Source organism: Gossypium arboreum, chromosome 10 (assembly GCF_025698485.1).
Source record: "Gossypium arboreum isolate Shixiya-1 chromosome 10, ASM2569848v2, whole genome shotgun sequence".
Taxonomy (NCBI): Eukaryota; Viridiplantae; Streptophyta; class Magnoliopsida; order Malvales; family Malvaceae; genus Gossypium; species Gossypium arboreum.
Genome location: NC_069079.1, coordinates 41158339 through 41176716, shown reverse-complemented (window position 1 = coordinate 41176716; position 18378 = coordinate 41158339).

The following is an 18378-nucleotide window of genomic DNA, read 5'->3' as shown; positions in this document are numbered from 1 at the left end:
CTTACATTTTCATTTCAAGTTCAGGGTGGTTGAAACAATTCCTGTTGTAATTATTCTAATTTCTCGTAAGTAAGACTAATTGAAAATTGTTGTTGGAATAATGAACTTTGGTTGATTTATATGCTAAAACATGAGTCTTTCATCCATGAAGGTGGTTGATGGATTCGGAGGGATGAAAGAGTTGAAGTTCACATGCTAATGTTCAATGTTGCAACAATGTTGTAGCATTGGACCGACGAGGTCAAGCCCAATAGTGTACATTTTTTGGACGCCCAAATTAGTTTCATCGGGCTTCATAACATTTCTTAACCCAATAATGGAGAGAACTAACCAACTTGGATAGCCCAAACTGTCTAGGAGAGTCCAAGCTTGTAACGCCCTCTACTCAACTCAAATCGCTGGATCCATATATTAGATGTCACAATACAAAATACTTAATAGAAAATTTATACAACATGCGTAAACTATATCTAAACATACTTTATCATGCTTTGAATTATTATTTAATATAAAAGAGAATATCAAATAATTAAATTAAGGTATTAATTAGTGTACAATGTTACAACATAAAATTTTATTAAAAATAGGTTTTTTAAGGTATGGTATACTATACACCACACACCTAGGGTGTCCTCTGTATGCATAATAACCTAACTTACCGTTTCACTGACGCATTCTTAGCTTGGTCCCTCCTAGCAAACCCACTCTCACAATAGACCTGAAGTATGAACAAACACTTGTAAGTTCACGCGACCTTAGCGAGTTTTAACACATAATACCTTGGATTCTTTCTAGTTGAACTTCTCATCTTGAAAATTTCAGATTACATCTTTTCTTTGCCGAATACTTTTCTAATATCAAATATATACCTATAAGCCAACTTTCATACTTAACGTATCAACTCTCGCTTCACTCCTTGGCTGAATCTAGATCTTACCAGACGATATATATCTTACTCATTCTTAGAACACCAAAGGTATGTAACATTCTGAATTAGGGCCTAGTCGGAAGAGTGCTTTCGGGACCACAAATTTGACGTAAGAAAATTTATTTTTATTATATTTTTATGGTATACAATTTTGCGAAATGATTTCGTGAAAATTTCGTTCAAAAATTTCAACGTTTGGGCACTCAATTTGGTCAAAAGGACTAAATTGTAAAAAGTGCAAAAGTTGAGTTCTACATGTTAGAGGTGTCTAATTGTCATGAAATTATAAATGGGAGGTCCTTAAATGGTAATTAGACCATTTTATAATTTTTTAGACAAAAAATGGCCTTGATTGGGTAGAATTTGAAAGAATAGTAAAAAAGGCATTTTGGTCATTTAAGGGCAAAATGAATTAAAAGACAAATTTTAAAACCCAAATGTGTCCCTTTCTTCTTGATTTAGCCGAATTCACCAATAGCAGCCATGTTTAGGGTTTGGCCAAGCTTCCAAGCTCAATAGAAAGTGATTCAGAGCTCCATTTTTAACGTTCTATTCATTTTTGAAGTCCCGGTAACATGTTCTAGCTATTTCTACCATTTATTTGAGCTAGTGTTTGTGTTTAAAAATTTACCCATGAATGATATGCATGTATTTTGATGTTTAATGGTAGAGTATGAAGGCTCGGTGTGTAATAAACGACTTTTACTGAGTGGTTTTTGATGAAAACGTCCAAAAGAACTGTTTTGTAAAAATTGTAAAATTAATCATAAAAGGGTGATTTAGTGGAAATTAGGGGTTTTTATAGTTATGAAAATGATTCGGCTAGGCTTGAAATGTAAGGAAATTGAATAAAAATCATTTTACGAGCCTTGGGGCAAAAGTGCAAATATGTGAAAGTTTAGGGGTCAAAATGAAAATTTGTAAAAATATGATTTTTGGACCCATATGAATAATGTGACTAATTAGTAGGCTAAATGTGATATTATAGATCAAGGAAAATAAGATTCGAGATTAGAACAAAGTTGAACAAGGTTAAGCACAAACTCAAAATAAATAGTCGTACTCGAAACCGAGGTAAGTTCATATGTCAATGATAATGCAACGATATTATCATTCATACTTGAAATTAAATTGATGTATTAGCATTGTGTGATGGATATTTATTTAGTTGATATAAATATTATATATTGTAATAAATGCCTAAATATAATTGTATGCAATACCATGTTTATTTCATGGACTAATGTCTAAATAAACATGGAAATGTGTTGAATTGGATGTACATTGCATGATAAGCTATGCATAATGAGATGCTTGATGAAAAGAGAAAAATCCCAGTTGAATAAAAAGGGAAATCCGATGGATAAACCATGGCTTACATGACTTGAGATCCTGCATCTGTTGCAAAAATGGATTTAGCTCGGACCGGTAATCCGTTGATCTCAAATATAGAAAAAGATCAAGCCCGGACGGGTGTTCCTTGAGTGATCGAGCCTCATGAAGAAAATGTGTGCATTAAGGATTTAGCCCGGATGGGTAATCCAATTATGATCTGAATTTAGCCTGGACTGGTAATTCAGATCCGATCTCATTTGAGTATATGTCATCATAGGGGATTTAGCCTGGACTGCTAATCCCACTGTAAGATGTGAGGTTCACGAGAGTGCGTACTTGAGATGATCACTTGTATGACTTGACGGTAAATGGATTATCCATCGAGATTTTCGAGAAATTCAATGGGTATTATAATGAATAACGCGATGAAAGTCTTGAGATGGGCGTGGTGATAAAGGCAAAGTTAATCGATATGCTATAGATATGTACAGGTACGTACATTATACTCATAAGTGATGCCTTATTGAAATGTGATAAATGATGAGTAAGCGAATTCATGCATATGTATGTGTATTCATGATGAACAAGTGAAAAGATTTGAAAGACGAACCATCCTAATGCTTATGGTTATGAATTGTTTTGCAATATCATGTTAACTTACATTTGTAATTGAATATGGGATTTAGGAAATAATGAGTCCATGATAAATGTGATAATGAAATTATGATAGCTATTGTGATTTTGCTTCGAAATAGTGTTGAATAGCAATAATAGCCTGATTTTGAAAAATCACTATAAATGGTGAAAGTCAAATTAGAGGCTGAATAATATAAGAAATTAAAGTTTAATGAGTCTAGTTTCACATAAAGGAAACGGTGTAAGCAAAATAATTTTTTTATTATGAGATACTTGAATTCTTGTGAGACAGAGTTGGAGTGATTCCAGACTCCCCTATCTTAACTTTGGAAAATTACTAAAAATTTTTAAAAAATAATTATGAGTTAAAATTAATATGAATGAAATCCTTAATAAGTCTATTTTCAATAGAAAGAGACAGGAACATTATCCAAGTCTCGTACTATGAGATATTTGATTTTTAGTAGATAGAGGATGAAGCTGTCAGACAGCAAAATAGGGGAGAGTTTAAAGAATAAACTGTACTTACTGGATAGACTAAAAATTCTGGAAATTTTATGGTAAGAAGATATATGAGTCTAGTTTTAGGGAAAATTAATAGATCTTAATTTAGAGTCTTGTAGCTTGAGTTATAAATAATTTATTGACTATGTCTTGAGTAGATAGCTTGACCATAATATGAGTAAAAGTGTAATTATAGTTGTTTTACCTAAGGAAATATGTTGTTATAATGCTTATTATTTTCATATGGACTTACTAAGCGTAAAGCTTACTCCCCCTTCCATTTCTTCTAGTGTCCTCAGGTCGGCTCAAGGTTGGATATCGTCGAAGGCAACCTCACATTATCAAGCTACCATCTTTGGAGTATTGTTGAAACTTAATTTCTTCAAGTGAGTGGCATGTATAGGGACTTAATTATTGATATGTGTTTTTATGTTTTGGCCAAGATGTTGGCTAATATTAATTCATTGTATATAGCCATGAGATGTGGCTTATAATGATTTTGGCTTGTAAGCCTATTTGTTCATGGTATGTGTTAATGTCTTGTGATGTGGTTATGTGATTATGCTTGTTCACTATGTATGAGAAGTATATGGCACATGTACATGATGAATGCCTCAGGACCATTCGAGATGGTCGTGGCCATGGAGTGAATGTGTGGCATGGTAGTAAGATGATGATGATTGAACATGGAAAATTGTTGAATGTGTAGAGATTAAGTGTTGGGTAATAAACACATGTATGACAACATGCAAATTATGTAATTGAATTTCACCAAAGGTTGATTAAACATTAAATTGATGTTATAATTTGTGCCTATGATGTGTAAAAGTATGGGGGAAAAACAAGGTCAACATAAGGCTTGGAAAATAGCCTAAGCGTTAGCTACACGGGCAGAGACGCAACCATGTGTCTCAACCGTGTGGAGGACACGGCCTAGTACACGAGCGTGTGGCCAGGCTGTGTGGTATAAATTATTTTGCTAACGTAAAAAATAGAGAGTTACACGGGATGAGGACATGGGCGTGTCCCAAGCCACACGGGCGTGTGTGACCACACGGCCCCCCATATGGGTGTGTGACTCTCCAAAGCAAGAAAATTTATTAAGTTGCCCAAAGTTTATCGAATGTTTTCAGTTTTGTCCCGAACCGCCTCGATGTATGTTTTAGGCCTCGAAGGCCTGTATAAAGGATGATATGCATGTGTTTGAAAATTTTAATTTTGGGCGAAATTTGGTGACTTGGTTTTGTATGTTTGTGAATGTTTAAGTCTGGTAACGCCTCGAACCCTGTCCCAAAGTTGGATACGGGTGAGGGGTGTTACAAGGTACCTCTTAGAAGAATATCTATACAGAGCCTACTTTCAACGGATTCTTCTTCAAACAAATATTGAATATTTTTTCCCAAAGAGGGTTATTCACAGATATTATTCTTTGGCAGATAAGCAAACTAACTGATATTTTACGATGAACTCCCTACTGATATTACATTTGGCGGATTCTCATACTGAATTTGATAACTATCAGATTACTAATCAAATCATATATTGAATAAACCCCAAATAAAACTTATACTGATGATGAAATGTTCTAGATCATCCAGAAGAATTCCAGACGCCTATGTTACATAACACGAGAATACCCAAATTAATAAACGACTTAGATTTCAGATGGCCTCTAAATGAGACATGAAAACCATTAGATATGGCGAATACTAGATAACTCAATTTTCATCTCTACATAACGTAGACAAACTCAGCCTAGCGAACACTTAAACCTTTCATAAATACAAATACTCCAATATCCAATACTACTATGGCAAATTCCCTCTTTAGAACTACAGATGCATACTCTCTTTTAGAAAAAGCCCCTTAAAGCTCATTCAATTTTATCCCAAGACTAAACAAACCAAGTTAACTTTAGACTTATCAGACCTTTATCATAGAATTAGCTATTGAAGAAATCTCAAAACTTACCCAGATCTTGTGACAAAGGCAGTTAACCAAATTCTGCCACACAGGCATTACCAGTTACGCCACATAAACATTTTAAGATTCACCAAAAAGGCAATACAAAATGCACCACTAAGGATTGGCAGATCAAGCCATACATAGAGTTACTTATTTACTGTCTCCGCAGACTTTTTAAGAAGGTGCCATGAGTTTCTCCCGCATGGTCTTATACATATCTTTATGTCGTGAGCTGCCAGTCTGGTTTACATCTCACCGAAGGCATTACCATGAATATTCTCATTATCATATTATGCCATGGGTCTCAACTGCATAGACTTACACATCTTCATGTCGTGATATGCCAGTCCAATTTTTGTAACAGCCCGATTTTGGGCCTAGTCAGAATAGTGGTTAAGAAAATTTATTTTTATTATATTTTTATGGTCTACGATTTCAAAAAATTATTTTTTAAAAATTTCGTTTGAAAATTTTGACGTTCGGGCTCAATTTAGTCAAAAGGACTAAATTGTAAAAAGTGCAAAACTTGAGTTCTATAAGCTAGAGGTGTCCAATTGTTATGAACTTTTATATTGGAGGTCCTTAAATAATAATTAGAACATTGGTTAATTTGTTAGACAAAAATGGATATGAAATAGGTGAAATAGAATATTTTTAAGTTAGGGGCATTTTGATTATTTAGTAATTAAAATGAATTAAAAACAAAATAAAAGCCAACATTTCATATCCATATTCTTCCTTGGCCGAATTTCAGATGAAGAAACAATGGAAAGGGTTTTCCAATCTTCCAAGCTCGATTGTAAGTCCACTCTTGCCCCGTTTTTAATGATTTTTACGTTTTTAAAATCCTCGTAAGAAGATTTACCTATTTCTACCATTTATTTGAGTTATGATGAAGGTTTAAGGTTTGACCCATGCTATAAATTTCTACATTTTGATGTTTAATGGTAGATTATGCATGTTTATGGTTGGAGAAACAACTTTTGCTAAGTAGTTTTCAGTAAAAATGCCTAAAAGGACTAATTTGTAAAAGTTATAAAATTTGTCATAAAAGTGTGATTTAGTGGAAATTTTGGGCTCCTTTAGTTATGAAAATTATTTGACTAGGCTTGTATGTTAAATAAATTTAATGGGAATCATTTTACGAGCCTAGGGGAAAAAGTGTAAATGTGACAAATTTTAGGGGCAAAAATGTAATTTTCCATAGTATGATTTTTGGATCACATTGACTAATATGACTAATAAATAGACTAAATGTGATATTATAGATCAAAGAAAACAAGGTTTAGACCTAGAACGGGAGAAAAACGAGAAATTAACGGTTAAGTCCCTTTTTTGCCATTTTGGTGTCGAGGTAAGTTCATTTGCAAATTATGCAACATGTACCATACTTTAAATGCTTTAATATTTCATGTATGGCAAGTACATACATATTTAAAATGATGTTGTATCATATGTTTATTGCCTAAATTTTATCATGAATTATGCTTTGATTATTCCATGAATATGTGATGGGTGCTATGAGCATTGAAATCGACATTACGAGCAAGTTCGACAGAAATATGGTATCGAAGAATCTCATTTGAAACTTAGGAATATTTTAAGATACAAGTGACATGTCACTAGGAATTATTGGGATCTGTACTCATTGAATTGTGGTCTGAGTTCATGATATTTGTGACATCTGAACTCATTGAGTTGTGGTCTGAGTTCTTGATGTATGTGACACATGTTTTGGAATCCGGGTACTTGTCTCATGTATATTACCGATGGTGGGGTAGTTTGACATGTGTTGCGGATACCTGACAGACTGTGTGAGCAGACTCGTGAGGAGCTCGAAGCAAGTAACATGTGATATGTGATATGAGGTAGCGTTGGCTACATATAAGGCACTTAGGTGTGAGATTCCAGTGTATCCGATAATATTCCAAGAGTTCAATGGGTAGTTTCAAAGAGAAGTTCAATGGTGATCTTGATGAATACGTCAAAGACGAGAAAGAAGTTGTTATGTGCAAGTGGGCACAAGTATGTATATCGAACTCATGAGAACATCATGGGATGTGATAATTTGTGGTAAGAATATATATATATATATATATATGAAGAATAAGTTTAAGTGATTTGATAATAAAGTGCAAGTTTATGTTCATTAAGTTAAATGTATGATTAATGCTTGTTTAAATTGCATTCTATTTGCATGTGAACTTACTAAGCTATATAACTTACCCCCTTTCTTTCCCACGTCTCATAGGTTTATTCAACTAGTTCGGGTTGGAGATCATCGGAGATTCTATCAAACTATCAAGCTATCATTTGGGGTATAAGTTAATGTAAGTATGTTAAGTGTATGGCATGTATAGGGACTTAGTCATTTTGTGTATGTGTCATTATGATATGGCCAAATGTATTGGCTTGTAATGAATAAGGATTTGATTTGGTATGTAGCCATATAAATTGGCTTATATTGGCTAATGGGTTGCAAGCATATTAATTACTCATATGCCTATGCCAATGTCATTGTGTGATGTGGTTTATAATGGTATGTTAAGGAAAGTTAGTACAAGGGAATCATGAAAGAGTAAAATTAGCATTAAAACAGTTTTGGACAATAGCAGTAGTAAAATTTTGAAAAATTACCAAAAATTGTAGAAACTGAATTAGAGGTTGAATAAAATATGAAATTAAAGATTATTGAGTTTATTTTTACATAGAAGAAACAACGTAAGAAAAAAGAATTTATTTTATGAGATATTTTAATTTAGAAAAGAATTTATTTTATGAGATATTTTAATTTTTGTGAGACAAGGTTAGAATGACTTGGGTTCCCTTGTTCGACTTTGGAAAATCATTAAAATTGTATAAAAATACTTGGGGTTTAAACTTATATGTTTAATTTCTTAATGAGTCTAATTTCAATAGAAACAAACGAAACATCATCTGAATCCTGTACTAAGAGATAATTAATCTTTAGTGAAGAAAGATCGAAGCTGTCAAATAGTAGAATAGGGACAAATTTTGAAGAATTAACTGTACTTATTGGCTAGACCATAAATTCTAGAAATTTTTTGGTAGGAATATATTTAAATCTAGTTTCGAAAAAATCATAGATCTTAATTTAGATTTATGTAGCTCAAGATATAAATAATTTAGTGACTATGACTCAAGTGGACAGTTTTGTTATGAACAGTAAATAATTGTTTTGATATGTTTAAGCCTTAATTATGGTTGTGTTGGTAGCTTAATTGTGCCATGTTAAGTTCCATTGAAAGTGTGTATGTGAGTGTGCATTTGAGGGTGGCAAATAGCTTGGTAAATAGCCATTTTCTTGGCCCTATGCGTAGAGACACGGCCGTGTGTCTCAGTCGTGTGAAGGACACTGGCTTAGCACATGGCGTGTGAATTGACTGTGTGACCCTATTTCGATTGATGATGTCATAAACAAAGAGTTACATAGGTTTAGGACACGGGTGTGTCCCAAGCCACACGGGCGTGTGTGACCACACGGCCTACCCACACGGGCATGTGACTCTTGTTTTGAGGAAAAAATTTCTAAGTGATATGAAAGTTTTGAAAGTTCTCGGTTTAGTCCCGGACCACACCCATTGTATGTTTTAGGCCTCGAGGACCCATATAAGGGACAGTATGCATGTGAATGAAAAATTTTAAATTTGGACTGAAATCCATGTCTCAGTTTTGTACGAATAGTTATGTTTATGTCCGGTAATGCCTCGTACCCTGTCCTGGCATCAGATACGGGTAAGGGGTGTTACATTTAGTGGTATCAGAGTCATGGTTTAGTCGATTCTTGGACTAACATAGTGTATGTAAGTCTAGCTATACATGCTATATTACTACTCATGATAGTGTGATATCTCCCGACTTTGACAAAATAGCTATACAGCTATTTTTTGATAATGCTGATAATGATATTAAAATGATTGAAATGTGCTTATGATGTGTCGAAATTTGGAAAAAGGTATGAATAGAAGTTCAGGATATGTATGTGTTAATGTACGAAATGAGATAACAAAAGTTAGGAAATGTGAAAAGCGGAATGAAATGAAAGTTTATATGGTGATAAGCCTATCCATGTTTGTTTGGCATGCATATGATGTTATGTGCCCAACATATTTGATTAAATGAATTCGATAAGTAAATTTACTCAAATTAATAGAATGTGTGTTTATGTACACTTGTTTGAATAAGATAATCCAAAAAGTTCGTGTAACATGAATATGTATGTTAATTAGCTTGAAGTGAATTATGTAATTGTGATGTTATGATGTTGGTGATGAATGCTAAGTCATATGTGTGTACTTATGAGAGTCAAATTAGAGGCTTTACGACCTCGACCCCTTACCAGTGTTGCTTTATAACGAAAAGTCACGAGAATCATGTGGAATAAGTCCATAAATATGAAACTAAGGAGTTTGGTGGTGAAATAATTAGTAATGCATACAGAGATAAGAATAGTTTGGAAAGTGGAAACAATTTTGGAAGAATATCAGATTGTTCTAAGGATTATGATTAAGCAATGTCACGGTTAAAGAAAAATTTAATATCAGCTAATCGACTTATTCAGATATGATGTCTGAAGTATGTGTTTGCTGAATTTTTTTCCCGAATTGGTTTTCATCAGTGAGTGGAATAATACGAGGTTCATGATGATAGAATTAGTCAGATAAATGATAATTGAGTAGTAAAGATGTCTGTGTGTGACAGTTACAGTTGAAATGAATATGGTGTGACAGTTACAGTTGAAATGAATATGATGATATTTTTTGGGTATTCTATATATTCTTTTATCCTTAGAGATATGTGTGTGATTGTTCATTTTCTGGTAAAATTCTTATCGTGTGAGAATGTTAGCTGATTATAATGTTAGACGAAAGTTCTATTGGTCTGCTTGGTTCATGATCGGCATTTCTTTATCTTTTCGGAATTCTATTTTGATATGTTGGAATAAAGTCGATGGTAAAAATTTATGTGAGACTATTCTTATATTTCTATTGATTATGGTTTTGTTTTATATATGCGGGAAATATATTATCTCTATTATGAAGGAATTCCAGAGTCGGTAAGTAGTGTTTTTCTTATGGCTTTCTCTGGGGAATTATCAAGATCTTTATTATCTTCTTGTGAGTTATGTTCTCGAACTTCCGGTATAGTATCGTATTTTGGATTTCTTTATCTTGGTTTTTGTATCATTCTTATTTCGTGAATTATCAACCATGGCTTATCTTTAAGGTGTGTTCTTCAGCTTGTGATAACTATGTCTATTATGATTATGCTTTTGGTTCGATCATAGAAACATGGTGATTCTGGTATCTGGATTTCTCTAACTTTCGTGTAAGGAATTGACATCGGCAAAGGTATAAGTGGTGAAATCACAAGCTTCAATTTGTATGATGGATTTCTTATCTTAGGTAAGTTAATTAAAGTCAATGCATTCAATCGGGATGCCTTTGTTTCTTTGAACTAATGCAATTGTAAAGGTCTTGATTAGCATGATAAGAGAATTTTGAAAGATTGTATGTTTGAGTTGTTTTAATAGCATGAAAAAAAGAGCATTTTGTTATGTTATTATTTGATAGTCGAAATCGACTTGGTTGTTTTTATTAGAGTAAGTTGGTCAGTTGAAATGTGATTTGAGTTACATGTAGTTAAAGTATCCTTAGTTATGGTAATAAACTTTGTGCATCCATGGATATATCGAGAGACAGTCTGAATGAAGAATTGATATTCTAGAGAGTATGATACCTGTAGAAGGTCCATTTCGCACGGGCCCATAAAATTGTCCAAAATAAATAAATAAATAAAAACAAAAACCAATAAATAAAAGTCTATTTACAATAGTATTTTAAAATAGCCGTAAACAAAAACAAAGTAAAATATCAATCCAAATTACAAAACTTTGGCCCAAATTAAATTAAATAAACCTAGCCCGAAACCCAAATAGAAACCCAAAACCTACCGGCCTAACAACCTTAACCCAAATACTTGGACTCAATAGTCCAATCCTAGCACGGGCCCAGTAGCCCAATTCCAAGACTAGCCCAAATGGCCCAACACATTTGAAGTTTTGGGAAGACTCTTCCCCCGTGCTGCAGCGCTCACGCCTGGTCCCCTCCGTACGGCTATCCCCATGTCAACTGAACCTACGAGGAGAAGAGAGTAATAGAATATAGCAAAGCAATATCAGAAAAATGAAAAATTTGTATTTTTTTAAATCTCTATTCGGCTATAAAAAGAGGCCGATTGTATACTGTAAAAAAAGGCGGGACGCATATTGAATACGAAATAAAAAAAAAGCAACCAAAAAAAGTTAGAAGGTGACTTCAAACTCCATTTTTTTCATTTTTCGATTTGCTTTTCCTCTTTGTTCCTGCATATAGTTCTTTCGCATGAGAAAATAAAAAGGAAAAGAGAGGGGTTTACCTTCACGGATGAGCCATCAAAGTCTTTATCTCCTTCGTTGAAATTGGAGTTTGAGATGGGGATTTTTGGGTGGAAATAGGCCTTAAGTCTCGGCTTTGACGGAGATAAAAGGGTCCCCGCCACCATTCACCGGTTACGATGGTGAAATGGTAGTCGAACGGTAGAAACAGATGGGGAGAGAGCATCTAAGGTTTTCTATTTCATTTCATTTTTTTTTTTTTATGGAATGGCTGACTGTTTGGTTTTTTTTTTTTAGTTTTATTTTTCCCTTTATAAACATCATGAAACGACGTCGTTTAAGGACTAATTCAGTGGCCTTAAAATGACGTCGTATGGGCTGTACCCGATGACCAAACCCAGACACGGCCAGGATCTGCATGTTTCGATCTTTGAGGGGAATTTGCGCGATTAATCCCTCCATCATGCTCTGCTATTTGATTGAGCCCTATTTCTATTTCTTTTGTATTTTCTTATTTCAACCTAGAATTTGCGCGCCATTTCAATTTAGTCCACGCCTAAACATCGCGTTTTGGGATGTGGGACAATTGCTTTTTTAATCCCCATTGGTTTGCGCACGTCGTATTTCGGTCCTCAATGTTGTTTTAATAGCTTTATTTGCTTGTAAATTGTCCTTTTGATTTTATTTTTATTTCAATTGAGTATTTTTTATTTTCAGTTTATTTTTTTTCTTTTGTAATTCTATGTTTTAAAGATTTATATGATATTTATTTTTATACATTGTTATTTTATATATACATGCATAACTTATATTAAATTACTTATTTAAATTCCCTTTCAAACATGTTTATATATATTTCTTTTAAATCTATTTATGTATACCATTGGTTTCTTTTAAAGGCCCAATTTTAAATTATATATTTTATTTATTTCAAGCACTTTCTTATGTTATCATTCTTTTATATATACATTATTTATATTAAGTTTTTCACTTTATGTTTATTATTAATTGTTGATGAATAAATCTTGTTTCAAATTATTTTGTATGATCATTGATTTCATATTATATAGATTGTAATTCATATATATTCTTTTGTATATTTTATATGGTTGTATTTATATAATTCATTTATGTTAAAACTTTCTAATATGTACATTATTTGTTTTAAAATTTTATATGGGCATACATTATTATTTTTATGTACATAAGTTATATTATATCTTTATTTATAAATTTTGGATTTAAATTGTTTTGTATAGCACTAATTTTAAATTTCTTCTTATGTTAAACTTTATATTTTATGAATTATTTATTTTATTTTTATTTATTTTATGATTTATTTCAAATTTTGCATGTATTGTTTGTTCATATACATATAATTTACTTTTAATTTTTTTTTACATTGTCAATTTCAAATTTATCTTTCTTACATTATTTGTTTTAACATTGCTCATTACCATTTAAAAGTTTTTTTTGTTTCATTGCTTAAATAGATTTTTTATTCATTAGTCTTTATTTAGAAATGTTAAATAGTGTATGTTGTAAGATTATTATCATTGGGTGTGATTTGATTTACATATTTGTATCTTTATATTATTGTCAATAATTTGTATAATATGCTATCCATGTATATTTTCCACATTTGTTACTTTGTTCTTCATTTCCGTGTATTATATTATGATTGAGATTGCCCACTTATTTGCCTAAAATCGAACATTTCATTTTCTTTACTTCAAACAAGCCAAATAAATGTATTTCAAGTCCGTTTTTATAATTGCTCCTATTTGAAAGCTTCTAAAAAAAAAACAAGGCAATATTTTGTGTTTGGAAATTCGAGAAATCGTGCCCTAACGTGTTGGGTTTCGATTTTTCGTTTGACCAAATAGCCAAATATCCTTTTAATTGCATGTTTTGGAAATCATAAGATGATCTCGGTTTTGAGGATTTAAAATGTCGTATCCTAACATATTGGATATGGTATTTTGTTCCTTCAGAGTAAGTGAATCTTAAATTCCAATTCGAGTTATTCAAACATTTTGAAAAGAAATTGTATTTCAAAATCTTTTCAAATTTTTGACATTAGGACATTAATTAATCAATTAGGTACCAGTTTTGGGCGTTGCGAGAGTACTAATCCTTCCTCGTACGTAACCGACTCCCGAACCCATTTTCTTGAATTTCGTAGGCCAAAATCAATAATAAATAAAATAAAATATTTTATTAGGTGATCCGATCACACCTAAACAAAAAGGATTGGTGGCGACTAGAGGTGTGCATGGGCCGGGCCGGGCCCATAAAAACTTTTTGGCCCGTTTTCAAGGCCCAGGCCCTGCCTGGCCCGAAATATGGGCCTAGAAATTTGTCCAAGCCCGGCTCGGGAAAAAAATTGGTAGGCTCGAGCCCGGCTCGGCCATATTAAAAAAATTTGCTTTTTTTTATTAAATAAAAAACTTTAAAATATAATAAATCAAATACATTTAAAACATAAAAACAAATATTAAAACAAAAACAAATAAAAAATAAGACTAAAATAATTCTTAAAATAATACATAAATTAAAAATAAAATAAAAAGTAATTATATTAAAATTGAAAAATTGAAACAAATTAAAATTAAATTAAGAACTAAATTATATTAATAACAAAAGTTTTACAATATTAAAAAATATTAAAACAACAAAAGAGTAAAGTAAAATACTAAAGTTACTTAAAATTAAAAATAATTTTTTAAAAATAATTTAATATTAAAATCGGTAAAATTTGGGCCCCAGCCAAAAAATCTTACGAGGCTGGCCCATTTTCTAAACAGGCCTCATTTTTTGTCCAAGCCCATTTTTCGGGCCTATATTTTTACCCAAATCCTCCCATTTTTCGGGCGGGCCGTCGGGCCGGGCCGGGCCGCCCGACCCATGCACACCTCTAGTGGCGACTCCATATTTCATTGTAAAGTTGATCCCCGTTTTTCAAATTAAAAGTGGTTTCGACAATACCGAGATATACCTATTAGATTCGTTCTAATCTGATAATGTTATTATGAGTTAAAGCTGTTCTGAATGATATTGTTATCACATTTATGAAAATTTGGATGGTCTGTGCATGTTAGCAAGTTGAAAACAGTTGAAGATATTATTAAACAAAGCTATGGTTTTAAGTTCAATTTGAATTGAGTAATGAATTTATGATTTTTCAGTGATGCACTATTGAACGGATTGGAATGTGTTTTATTACTGAATGTAAAGTGATGGTTCATGTTTTCATACGGTTAATGTCACATTAAAAAGAACTGTTTGACCAGTGATTTAGAAACGGTCGCTTTTATGTCCGTATTGAGAATTTAGTGATATCGTTTATTCGATGAAAGGTGTCACATGTTCCCTGATTTCAAGAATTAAAGTATCGAATGTCATAGAAAGATCTGAAGTTAAGATAGTGTTAAAGACTTGAGCTATTGAAAGATCATGAGTAGTTATTGAGTAATCTCTGGGAAAGCAGATATAGTTACAGATGCTGAATGGAAAAATCTTTGTTTATTTTGTGAGTGGGTTACACGATTGATCTTAATTGATAATGACATGATTTTAGCTAGATTAAAAGCTAAAGCGATGTTTTCATTGCAAGATTGAGAATTTCAGAAATGTGTTAACGAATGGTAAGCTAAACAAGTTCAGTATGAGTCGATTTTTGATTCTGAATTTCAAGTCAGGTCATGATGACTGATGTTATTGTTCCGAGATAGAAATTGTGTGCAGATGAATTCAGAGCATATGCAAGAAATTTTTGTACGAGGCTTAATAGTAAGTCGTTGGTTCATTCTGGGAGTAATAAAAATGTGCAGTTATTTGAAATAGATGTTTTAGTGTTGGGTATGTAACCTGATATTTTTGAGTTTATGCTCAGTTGTCGATTTGATAATGGATAAAAGCCAAATATCAAGAGCATTTAGGTCTATTGCAGTCAGTGATAACCTTGATGTGATATGAGATAGAGTTACTATAGATTGCATATTTGAATTATCTTTATCTCCAAAAAGGAAGATGTTATTGGACTGTGATTGATCGTTCGTGTACAGATTTCTTGTTTAACAAACCAGCCGAGTAAAATGTTTCTAGGATTATTTGATTATGCAAAGTATCAGTCTCCATTATTTCGAATTGAGATCCGAGGGCTATATCCCAATTATGAAAAAAAAAAGCTACAGGAAATTATGAGTACGCAATTGCATCTTGGCACGGTAATACACCTATAAATCGGTGGTTTGTTTGAGAGAGTAATTCAAAACTTTGACGATATGCTCCGACACTATGTGTTAAAGTTCAAAGGTTATTAGAAAGAGATATACAAGGTTGATTTGAGTTGTGATTTCGAGAAATTAGTGAAAGTGTTTCATGAAAGTTTAAAGCAATTTCTTATGGTAAGATTTTTAAGGACGAAAATCTCTAAAGGGGGCAGAGTTGTAATAGCTCGATTTTGGGCCTAGTCGGAATAGTAGTTTCGAGACCACAAATTCGGCGTAAGAAAATTTATTTTTATTATATTTTTATGGTCTATGATTTCAAAAAATGATTTCTTGAAAATTTCGTTTGAAAATTTTAACGTTCGAGCACTCAATTTAGTCAAAAGGACTAAATTGTAAAAAGTGCAAAAATTGAGTTCTATATGCTAGAGGTGTCCAATTGTTATGAAATTTTAAATTGGATGTCCTTAAATAGTAATTAGACTATTGGTTATTTTGTTGGACAAAAATGGACATGAAATAGGTGAAATAGAATATTTTTAAGTTAGGGGCATTTTGGTCATTTAGTAATTAAAATGAATTAAAAACAAAATAAAAGCCAAAATTTCTTTTCCATCTTCTTTATTGTCCTAATTTTACATGAAGAAACCATGGATAGGTTTTCCAAGCTTCCAAGCTCGATTGTAAGTTCGTTCTTGCCCTGTTTTTAATGATTTTTACGTTTTTGAAATCCTCGTAAGTAGATCTACCTATTTCTGTCATTTATTTGAGTTATGATGAAGGTATAGGGTTTTAAATATGTTATAAATTTGTGCATTTTTATTTTTAATGGTAGATTATGCATGTTTATGGTTGGAGAAACAACTTTTGTTAAGTAGTTTTCGGTAAAAAGGCCTAAAAGGACTAATTTGTAAAAAGTTATAAAATTTGTCATAAAAGTGTGATTTAGTGGAAATTTTGGGATAATATAGTTATGAAAATGATTTTACTAGGCTTTTATGTTAAAGAAATTGAATGAAAATCATTTTACAAGCCTAGGGGCAAAAGTGTAATATGATAAATTTTAGGGGTAAAAATGTAATTTTTCCATAGTATGATTTTTGGATCTCATTGACTAATATGGCTAATAAATAGACTAAATGTGATATTAAAGATCAAAGAAAACAAGGTTACGAACCTAGAACGGGGAAAAAATGAGAAATTGACGGTTAGGTCCCTTTTTACCATTTTGGTTCGAGGTAAGTTCATTTGCAAATTATGCAACATGTACCATACTTTAAATTCTTTAATATTGCATGTATGGTAAGTACATACTTATTTAATATGATGTTGTATCATATGTTTATTACCTAAATTTTATCATGAATTATGCTTTGATTATTCCATGAATATGTGATGGGTGCCATGAGCATTGAAATCGACATTACGAGCAAGTTCAACAGAAATGTGGTATCGAAGAATCCCGTTTGAACCTTGGGAATAGTTTAGGATACAAGTGACATGTCATTAGGAATTATTGTGATCTGAACTCATTGAGTTGTGGTTTGAGTTCATGATATTTGTGACATTTGAACTCATTTAGTTGTGGTATGAGTTCATGATGTATGTGAAACATGTTTTGGCGTCCTGGTACTGGTCTCGCATATAATACCGATGGCGGGGTAGTCCGGCATGTGTTGCGGATACCTGACAGCCTGTGTAAGCAGACCCGTGAGGAGCTCGACAGTGAGCAACATGTGATATGTGATATGAGGTAGCGTTGGCTACATATGAGGCACTTAGGTGCGAGATTCTGGTGTATTTGATAATATTCCAAGAGTTCAATAGGTTGTTCCAAAGAGAAGTTCAATGGTAATATTGACGAATACGTCAAAGAAGAGAAAGTAAGTTGTTATGTGCAAGTGGACACAAGTATGTATATCGAACTCATGAGAACATCATGGGATGTGATGAACTTGTGGTAAGAATATATATATATATATATATATATATATATATGAAGAATAAGTTTAAGTGATTTGATAATAAAGTGCAAGTTTATGTTCATTAAGTTAAATGTATGATTAATGCTTGTTTAAATTGCATTCTATTTGCATGTGAACTTACTAAGCTATATAGCTTACCCCCTTTTCTTTCCCACCTCTCATAGGTTTATTCAACTAGCTCTGGTTGGAGATCTTCAGAGATTCTATCACACAATCAAGCTATCATTTAGGGTATAAGTGAATGTAAGTATGTTAAGTGTATGACATGTATAGGGACTTAGTCATTTTGTGTATGTGTCATTATGATATGGCCAAATGTATTGGCTTGTAATGAATAAGGATTTGATTTGCTATGTAGCCATATAAATTGGCTTATATTGGCTAATGCATTGCAAG